Source organism: Anabrus simplex, chromosome 7, assembly GCF_040414725.1.
Source record: "Anabrus simplex isolate iqAnaSimp1 chromosome 7, ASM4041472v1, whole genome shotgun sequence".
NCBI lineage: Eukaryota > Metazoa > Arthropoda > Insecta > Orthoptera > Tettigoniidae > Anabrus > Anabrus simplex.
The window spans coordinates 73,775,786-73,787,158 of record NC_090271.1 but is presented as its reverse complement, the minus strand read 5'-3'; positions in this window follow the sequence as shown (position 1 = coordinate 73,787,158).

Genomic DNA, 11,373 nt, shown 5'->3' with positions numbered 1-11,373 from the left:
TACTTGTAATTAATAATTTTACCATAACCTGCGAATTGAGAAATAACGCTTATTTATATATTTTGTCATCTATAAATACCCAGTTTTCATATATTGTGAGCAGTTGTAATGACATTAAGAACAGACTATATGGCAAAATTATCATCAATTTTTCAGCCAGTAGGCCTAATTTGGTATACCTAAGCATGAACAAAGTAATATAATGATCAAAGAAGTGCGAAACGTTAAAATAAAATAATTGCATATAGGCTAGGGCCTAACACAACATTAGGCCTATTATAATAATGTTAAAGCCAGCAATTTAGGCTACATTTTTTGTAACAGTAATAAACGCGTATATTAGAGAACTGCCTTCGTGATGCAACTCTTTATGTAATTAACCGCAATCCCGTAGTTCGATTCACGGTACTGCGGGAAATTTAAGAATGGCATGTGGTCGAAATGGTACATGCAGGTCACATCTCTTGGGGGTGTCCCTGAAAAAAGAACGAGCCGCTCCGCCACGGAAAAACGACACAAGTTTACTGTTATAATGTAATATATTTTATTGCAATTCCCTTTACGATGCAACGACACAGATAGGCCTTATGGCGACGATGGGAGAGGGAAGGAAACGACCATTGCCTTAATTAAGGTACATCCCCAGCTTTGGCCTGGTGAGAAAAAGGGAATCGACGGAAAACCATCCTCAGTTTTGCCGACCAGCTAAATTACAGGAGTAAATAAAATTAAACTGGATGAATATTTATTTTTATCTAGCAAGGATTATACTAACCTCACACATCTACAAATGTTCCGTTGGCTGTGACTTTTGACGTCGGCAATTTCGAACCGATTTTGCCCTCCTGTTCTTATCTTTCGCTAATCTAAATAACCTAGTAATTTTATATGAATGACTTCTTCAATTTGGAGTGACACAATAACCCACAACAACTGAACCACACTGCAGTGTATAACACACAGTGGAGACCTTTGGTCCCAAAAGGCCGCTGCAACAAAAAGTTATGGAAGGGTCACCAGACATATGTATATAGACCTTGGTTAAATCGTAGGGATTTATTAGCCGGGGATAGATAATTCATCACATTCATTAACAGATATGATACACCTATGGTAAAAAGAAAACATTAATTTCGTCTCTTAATAAATAACTACCTTAATAGTAAACGTTAAATACATGTACGTTCTCTGCTCCACAATGAGAATAATAACATCAGCACTTTCCGACTCAGAGGTATTGTCATGAAATTCTTCACGAAATCAATGTAATTTTGTTACATTTCTTGCATGATCGTCAAGTATTGGTTTGAGGAACTTCGTTACAGTAATGTCAGGGAGTGGCTTCTAATTACACTCCTCACATATTCCTGTTAGTATTAATTTGGGAACAAGGAACAATTTCAGTGTCCTAAATATATTTTAATTTTGTACATATTGTATATTGTATTTGTGTCAGGATACTCGCTATCATATTCCTTATCCGACCTCTGTTGGTCAACTGTTGTTCTTTTTCTGTTCCGACGGTGTTAGGTTTCCGAGGCCCGGGGAATCTTTCATTTTCAAGCCCTATATGGTGCTTGTACGTCTTTGGATAATACATTCATTCTAAACATTGTTGGAACTTTTCAAATTTTACTTTGGATGGTTGCCCAGTTATACTTCCCCTTGAAGCGGAAGAAATTTGACAATCTGCATTCCTGCAGACCATTTACAAATGAAACTGACCAATTAAAGGATGGTGTACATGAAATACAGGCATTAGTGTAAGTAACCGTCAAACACACTTTCCTTGAAATACAGTATACTGGTGATTCAAGTTTTGCATAATGAATGATGATGACATTACATAGATAATAATAGTTTGTATGTAGATACGATAATACGGTTTTGGGCTTTTTTACACAGAACTCTGCTCTGCGTCTTCAAAAAATAATCTCGTCTGTTCACGAGTAAGACCTCTAAAAATGAATGAAGTTTTGAATGACTTGAACTAAAGAATGCTTTAACGTTGCTATAGTATGTGGTACACTCGTTCACCACTAGATGGCTCCCTGTTCGCAGTGCGAACCACTTCGTGATGAGGAGAATACGAATTTGGAAAAAATCGGAAAGAAATAATAATAGTGAAAGGACACCTATATAAATCCTTAATGGCTGGCAACCAGGTATTACTTAAGTGAAAAAGAGTGTCCATGTTGAAATACGTATTTCCACAGCTTCGCGTATAAACTCAGACCTGTACTGTTTAGTGTAGGTAAGAGCTTGACCATCGGGTCGGCGGATGCAGGGTGAGTCTGGGCCTACATGTGGTCACGGCTTGTCCGTGTTCAAACACCTCTGCACACTGACCGGCCAACCGAGAAAAGGAGGGATGGCACAACTCTACGCCTCTGAATTCTGGAGGCAGAGCGGGGATGGTGCACACTTTCGGTTGTCTTGAAAATTCTTTTCGGTGGTTTTCCATTCTCCTGCACTAAGGTGAATGCCGAGACAGTTCCTAGTATAGGCAACGAATGTCTACCCCCTCGCTATCTCCAAGCATCTCCTGGTCTGAGAAACGGCGTAGCCGTCTAAGAGTCTCACCTCCCGCTTCAAGGAAGGAATGAAAACATGTTAGTAATAGTCGAACATCTTGGAACGCGACATAGGTAGGGCGTGTTCAGCTATTGCTTATTTGTCTGGGTGGTTGAGACGGATATTACGTTGGCGTTCCTTGATAAGAGTACCAATGGAACCGGAATGTATGGCCAATGTATACCTTGCCGCAAATACAGGAAATTTTGTACACCCCAGGGTGTACTTTGTATAGCTTATTACTAGGAGTGGTGCAGCCTTTGTAAGGCAAACCCTTCAACGATAACGAGACACCATGTTTTATAAGTTCAATGAACCTTTATAAAATATGAAACAAGATCTTGCACGGAGAAACTTCATTTTAAAGTCAGATAAAAGAATAGTAGTACACATTACTACTCAACATACTCATTATTCCTACCCAAGCTCTTGTTCCTCTACATCAAGACATCGATGTTGGTTAAGACAGAAATCTGCTTCCAGTTTCCGAAGCCACGTCATGACGTTCATCCTCGTGCTACATCAACGATCCGAAGAGATGGTAATCGCTGGAGGCGAGGTCGGACGGTCGTCGCTCACCCCAGCTCAACAACGTTAGACTTTTCTACGTGAGATAAGTAGAATAGAGCTTTGTTCGTAAGTGTCTTTTGGGGGGGGGATGCCGTGAGGCTCCACCCCGCCTCACAGCCTGTGGTGACCTACCTGTTTGGACAAATCACCGACAAGCGAGTACTAACGCAGGAACATAGCCTAGTACAGGAGTACAGAAAATCTTGAAGTGCAAAGGCTAGTCTCCTGCCAGCTACTTCCACCCCTCCGTAAAGGCGAAGTTAAGAGAAACCTCCCTAAACCCACCAGGCAATCCCATATCTCCTTTCGGCACTGGTTACCCTGTCGCGGTCATACCAAGACATCCCGGCGCTAGACCACTGCCGCTCAAGAGCCACTGTTACCCAGGTGCATGGCCGCCTGCAAGGCTTTCAAGGTAGAAAATGGAGAAGAAAATAAAATAAAAAAGAAATTTTGACGCACGGTCGAGAGAGGATAAATAAACAAAAAGTAGTCTCGCAAACGAACATGTGGATGGCCAGTAATGCGAAAGCTCTTCCCAAAGGAGCTACTTCGCATATCCCCTTCAAATAAGGATAATATTGCTGCCACCACTTAATAACATTAAGGACGGACCGCATAGACAATGTGGTGCCGCACCATTGTTGTCACAGCGCTGGTGGTGTTGCTGAATATTGTTTTACGAGGACGTACAACTGGGTAATCATCCTCCAATAACACTAATAAAAGGGGGGAGTAGCGGGGATCCGACAATTGAGTGGCTCAGTGCCATAGTTGCCAAACCCACATTTACTTCATTTTGAGATATTTTAGGTTAAATTTAGACTACGTTTGAAAAATGACGAGTGCATCTTAAATATTACTTTTATTGCATTACTTAGTACAAATATGTTTTTTCACATACATAACAATAACAAATTGGCACTAATTATCCCCAACCAAATTAAACCACAAACTTATAGGCAATTTTGGTGCTAAACAAGAACACAATTCAAAAAGAAAATTGCTGGTTAGGCAACAATTGTCATAGATATAAGGAACTTTTTAATGCTCATTTGCAGCAGGAACGGTTGAAATAAGTTCAGTCTTTACCTCTAAAGGAATTCAAATGACAGAAATTACTAATATTTGAATCTGCTCTTAACAATACATAATCTACATAATCTTCGTCCAATTCACTTTCCTCTTGTTCCTGAAGTGGTCTGTAGAAATGGTGGTGTTATGGTAGAATATATATGATCAGATCCAGTAAATCTTTTAATTCCTCTTTTGATATTTTCCTGCCTGTGGGGTAGTGGAGCTCTGGAGATCTTGGAAACTGGCGGATGGGTCGGCCTCGAACAGATTTCTTTGAGAGATCAACTTTCTGGAATATCCCATCTTCATGGCTGTTGTAGCTATAAAACAGGGTCTTTGAGTACTCTCTCTGTATCTTAAGCCACCGTATCGTCAACCATTCCTCTTTTTCCTTGTGCGAACTTACTTTCCTGTTTGTAACACATTCTTCCATAGCCTTTGTGCTGAAGAACAGATCACTAGTCATTATGAACAACAAATCTTGGTTGTTGCTTCTTAGCCTTCTCTCTAACATCACACCAATCTTCTAGATGAAAAATGTGAGGATGATATTTCTTTTCCCTTTCCATAATTCCAAATTCTTGATCACAAGTGGAAAACCTGTACCCAGGTAAAAAGAACTTCTGGTGGATCACTTCAATGTTTTCTGAAGTTTGAATGATATAATGTAGCATCAGAACCATTTTGATATTGCGGTTTTCACCACCACAACTGTCATTGTACAGCACAATCTCCCTCGTAGTTGATGGAAGACAGTTTCTGATATGGTATAAAATACATGAAGCAATTTCTTGAGGACCACGAGATGCAATATGTTCTCCCCAAACATACATGTGTCCACAGTTGGTAACCTCATCATGGACTCCAAGGTTATATACCCATAGCTGCCGTTTATAGTAGGCTATTCCTGTTGTTAATAATGGAGTAGGGAGAATTTTCGGAAGATCAAATACAAGAACTTGTTTCCTACAATTAGAGGCACGAGCTTCCTCAATATCGTTCTTTCTTAAATCCCGGATGCCATCTGCCCTCCGCAGGTGAAGTTCATGTAGCTCAAGTAGCTTCTGCTTTTCAAGATCATCTGATAATCCAATCATCTTAGCTTGAAGTTCATCACGTGTTGCATGTGTCTTTTTTGGTTGTTTAAAGTGTAAATTAAACTTTGTATTCAAAATGTGGCGAAACATGTAAAGTGACACAGCTTTGTGCCCATGACTGGAACATTCTTCTTTGTAGAGCTTAAACATGATAGCCATATTCAGATCTGGGGATAAATATTTACGGGAACTGTCTCGACGACAATAGTGACACTCGTAAGTTGGGAAATTATTTACAAAGTCACAAACTCTCTTTTCATCACCGGGCTTGTTTCGTTGTGTGGTACAGGTCTTCCACTTTTATCACTTTGCGGTGTACCACTGGCTTGTTTCCTTTTAAGAGCATTAGTAATTGTACCACCACAAATTGCTAATGTACTTTGAAAAAATTCCTTACACAATATCTTATCCCCAACCTTCTCATCCTGGAGTCTATACACTCTAGTTTTGCTTGGTCGAGATACCAATTTCTTAGTACCGGTACCTACAGATGGCATATGCCGCTCACCCTTATCGGAGGGTCTGCCTTACAAGGGCTGCACTCGGCTAGAAATAGCCACACGAAATTATAATTATTATTATACCTGAATCTGAGGGCTGGTGCGAGATCCACTCAGCATATGTGATTAGAATTGAGGAGCTATCTAACGGTGAGATAGCGGACCCGGTCTTGAGAGCCAAGAATAACGACCGAGATGATCCGTCGTGCTAAACACACGACACCTCCGTAATCTGTAGGCTTTCGAACTGAGCAGCGGTCGCTTTTTAGGCTATGGACTTCGAGACTGTTGGCGCCATGAGTTTGGTTTGGTTTATTATTACACCCATTTAGGAATGCTCGGCTTGGGCCGGTAAGATATTGGGCCGACTCGGCCTAAACAAAGAGTCACCCTCTTCATTATGACACTATACAGACATCTACAAATATTTACAACATACATATATGCAATAAATGTTCACAGATGATATCCCTAAACATATTTTTATCTCCCCGTTTGGGAATCTGTCCTTCAGTACAGTATTTCCGGAACCACGGCATGGAACTTCATGTTGTTTGGTATAACTCAGAGGAAAAGTCATTCCTATATACTTTCTCACAATGTGGGACGTTCGCATGAGGCTGGCTTTCTGTAGTTCAATGTAGGTGTGGTGATGCGGGTTTAATGCGTCCAAAGACTTGTACAAGCTTTTCGAAATATGACCAGTACATGATATTACAATTGGAACTGTTTTGGCTGATCCTAGTTTTCACAGGGGGTGTGTTCTATTGCAAGTTCTGTGTAATTTGATATATTTGTGGCTATTGTTGTTTACAGACTGGAGGTGTCTGGTAAAGCAATTTCTATAAGAGATGCGGATCTTTTTAATTTGTCGATTAGAATAATATCTGGCCTATTTTTTTTCTGAGCGTAACATTGCTTATGACTATTCGGTGCCATAGTAACTTGTGTGAAGAATTTTCGAGGACGGGTAGAGGTGTGTATTTCAAATTTTCAGTTGAGGACTGATGAAATGCACATTTTACAGAAAATTTCATATGGATGATTTTAGCTACATGATCAAGTTTGTGCTTATAATCAGGCATTCGAAAGGAACTCGTTTCACGATCCGGGAGGACATTACGTCTGCCAGACTGACAGTTATGAAGGCGGCTATCTCCAAGTTCCCCGTCAGAAATGTCTGGACCAGTCATGGAGTTATCCTGTTTAAGTCCCCTGACGGCAGAATGCACCGCGCGTGACATTCCATTAGTTTACTCATATCCAACCTGTGTTTTACTAACCCATAAGTTGGTAACCCTCTGTATTGAGTTGTGTCCTCTTCCAGGACACATCTCCCTCTCCCTATCTCTCTCTCTCTCACTCAATCTTCCCTTCACTGCGATTTTATTCCACCCTGCTTGGCTGAACGTCTGTCGTCTACCTGCTTGACCTTCACTAGCTCGCTAATTACGGTACCCTTCTGGACACTGACTTTGTCCCAACCCTCTGTACAAACTCCGTACTTACAGTAACTTCCTTCATAGTAATAACTAACAGCTGACTATCACGTTTTCCTGTAAACAGTCAGAATAGTTTTAGAAGATGATTATGTAACATACCAACCTCTTTTAGAGACGAGAAGTGGCATCAAAGATTGCACAAGTAGATTGCAGAACATGCGGAAGGGAAAAGTACATTAGAAGTTTTTCATACTAATATTAGAAGCATAAGGAAAAATAAGAACATTTTAGACGTTGTTTTCAAAGCTAATGATCATAAGTTTGATGTCATAATTTTAACAGAAAGTTTGTCACTGAGTAATGTAAATATAAGTAACCATGCCTTGTATAAATCTTATTACAATGAGGGTTCAGTTAACAAAACCTGATGGTGTTGTCTTAATGGTAAAAAATGGTTTGGAGCGCGAAATCGCAATTATTGAGTATGATGACTTTAAATTTCTAAGAGTAGTAATTAACTATGGGAACAAGAAAGTAGCTATTACTGGAGTAAATCGGTCACATGAATATCACAAACAGCGGTTTCTCAGTGCGTTAGATCATTATATCCAAGATAGATGTCATGTTGAAACCGAACTGATAATAGGGGACACAGATAGAGACTGTTACGAAACCACATTTATTCCATGGACTGCCGTGTTATATCTTACTGGCATACCTATGAACATTACAAGTGACACAACACTGTTTATCTTGTTTGTGTAATCTTTGGTTGTGGTGTAGATCATGGCGTACAATGTATCTCTTGGTCAGTGCAGTGAATTGTAAACTTGTTTATGTAAATAAATTGGAGCATTTGTGTTAAATTGTGTTAACGTTACATTATAAGCACTTTTCTCAACATCTGGCGACCGTGGCAGGACTAGTTTCCGCGTAAATATGGCAGAAATTACGAAATTGAAATGTGAACCAACACAATTGCGCCGATTGTTTACACGTGCTGGCAATGACTTTGAACAGAAGTTAAATGCAGAACAACCCACAAGAGAAGAGGTCTCCGCAGGATTCAAGATCTTCGAGGACAAAGCTGAACGATTATTCGTGCTCGATGAAAAAAATCGTGATGTTTGGTACGCCGGAGAGCACGAAGAAGGAGAAGAGATCGCTGCCGAATACGAAATCATGGAGGGATACCGCGAAAGGTGGTTAACCTTAAAGACCAGGTATGAGAATTTTTTGCATGATGACACGCTCAGTGACAATGGGGCAAATAGTATTGCTAGTACTAGTTCTAGTAAATCCAGGAGTAAAAGAAATTTAAGATTGCCTAAATTAGAACTTAAACAGTTCGATGGAGATGTGCGTAACTGGATAGCCTTCTGGGGGCAGTTCAGAAAGGTGCATGAGGATGACGAAATCGAGGAAGAGGATAAATTCCAATACCTTTGCCAGGCTACTGTACCCGGGACGTCAGCTAGAGAACTCGTGGAAAGATTCCCACCCTCAGCTTCAAATTATCAGAAAGCTATAGAGCAATTAAAATCGAGGTTTGCAAGAGATGAACTTCTGAATGAGATTTACGTTCGTGAACTCTTGCAATTAGTACTTCAAAAGAGTAGCATGCTAAATGATATAAGTCTACGGAGTCTTTTTGATAAACTGGAGACCCAGTTAAGGGCACTAGAGTCACTAGGGGTTACTAGCGATAAATATGCGGCAATGATCTACCCGCTTGTAGAATCAGCACTACCAGATGACATTTTGAAAGCATGGGAGCGGTCTCGTATGTCGCAGGCATGTAAGAAGGGTGACCAATGTAATTATCTCGAGATACTTTTGAGATTTTTGAGACAAGAGGTAGAAAGTGAAGAACGTCTCCTTCTGGCTCGTTCTAATTTCCTAGGTGGCTGTGGGAGTGCATCGCAAAATAACAAAGAAAAGCTACCGACAGCAGCAGTAATTTTCTCGAGTGAAGAGAAAAGGGGTGATAGGGCATGTATTTGGTGCGATAAAGGGAACCACATGTCTCAGGACTGTTTTAAAGCTAGAGGTCTCACTACAGAGAAAAAACAAGAAGTTTTGAAAAAGAAAGGAGCATGTTTTCATTGCCTCAAGGTGGGCCATAGTGCAAAAAAGTGCAAAGTTGTACTCAAGTGCTTGATTTGTTGCAAGGGGCATCACACTATTATGTGCAAGGGTTTAAAGGATATAATTCCAGTCGATAGCAGCAAGAAAAGTTCAGTTGAGAAAGGAAACGAACCAGGTAGAACAGAGAACTTACTGTCTCATCAAAAGGGTCAGATATTGTTGCAAACGTTGGTAGTTAAAGTGCCGGTGGACAAGGTTGTTAAGTTGGCAAGAGTGTTACTAGACTCGGGATCTCAAATATCATACATCACGAAGGACAGTGTTCACAAGCTTGGGCTGAAGAATATAGGGGAAGAGACGTTAATACATAATCTGTTTGGTGGAGTAGAGACAGGGCGAGAAGTGCATGGCATTTATGAAGTAACTCTTAGAAGTTTAGATGAAAAATTTGAGTGCACCATTCCTATGTTGGACCAACAGAAAATTTGTGATTTTGTACCCCGGCTTGAGACACAGCGGTATTACCCAGTGCTTCGAAACCACAACATAATCTTATCAGATGTAGGCTATAATGTTCCTGAGGTAAAGGTATTACTTGGGGCAGACGTAATGGGGCAACTGCTAACAGGCTGCATATTAGTTTTAGATGACACGATGGTTGCACTCGAAACTAAGCTGGGCTGAACGGTGATGGGGCAGCGTAGAATATTCAGCAACTGCAATACAGTAACTGACCTCTTTTGTATGGCAGGTTTTAATGTAGCTGATTTGTGGCGTCTGGAAGCCATAGGCATTAGCGATCCTGCAGATGTCAAAATCAACGAAGTTCTAGAAGCAGAGACACTTGAATTCTTCGAGAAGACAGTGAACGTTGACCAAGAAGGAAGATACGAGGTTTGCCTTCCCTGGAAAGAGGGGCACCCGCAGCTGAGGTACAACTACGATTTAGCGGAGAAGAGATTGTTGAGTGTAAGCAAAAGACTAGAAACCATTGGCAAGTTGAAAGAGTATGATGAAATCTTTCGTGAATGGCTGCGGGAGGGCATAGTGGAAATGATACCCTCTGCCAGCAAGAATGATGGTCATTACCTCCCTCACCAGCCAGTAATAAAGGAATCTAGTATGATCACCAAAATTAGTCCTTTGTTCGATGCCTCAGCCCAAGATAAAAGAGGCAACTCACTTAAAAGCTGTCTGGAAAAAGGGCCCAATTTGGTGGAATTAATACCCAAGCTGTTGATACAATTCAGAAAACATGCTATTGGAGTGACAGCTGATATCAGAAAGGCATTTTTACAAATCAAGCTAGCCCAAGGTGACAAGGATTTTTTAATATTCCTTTGGTGGAAGGCCTGTCGTAACGAAGAGGTGGCAATCCTCAGGCACTGCAGAGTTGACTTTGGAGTGTCGTCTAGTCCATTTCTACTGGGTGCGACTATATCACATCACTTGAGACATGCGCCTGAGGAACTGAATAGTACTGCAGAGCGACTCAGAGACTCTTTCTACGTGGACAACTGTGTTACCAGTGTAGCCAATGAAGAACAGTTGCAGAAATTTGTGAGGGAAGCTACTGCACGGATGTCTACAGCACAATTTGATCTTCGCGGATGGATCAGCAGCCCCGTTCATCAAGAAGAGAGAGCTGCGATTCAAGATGGAGTTGTTCCAGTCCTGGGTCTCTTATGGGATGTCACTACAGATGAGCTTCTCTGTGATGTCAAAACCATTGCGATGACTACTTGTCGAGTTACCAAGAGGAATCTGTTGTCTGTGGTTCAGCGTGTTTTCGACCCAATTGACTTCACATGTCCGTCTACCTTACTACCAAAGCTGATGCTGCAAGAAACATGGAAACACAAATTTCGATGGGATGAAGAGCTTCCGGATAGCATTACAAGTAAATTCAAGAACTGGGTGGAGCAGATGCAATGGTTAGCTAGATGTCGCCTTCCAAGGAGAATGGTACAAGTGGACTGGGGAGCGGAAGATATCAGTCTTCATGTATTTTGTGATGCGAGCAAA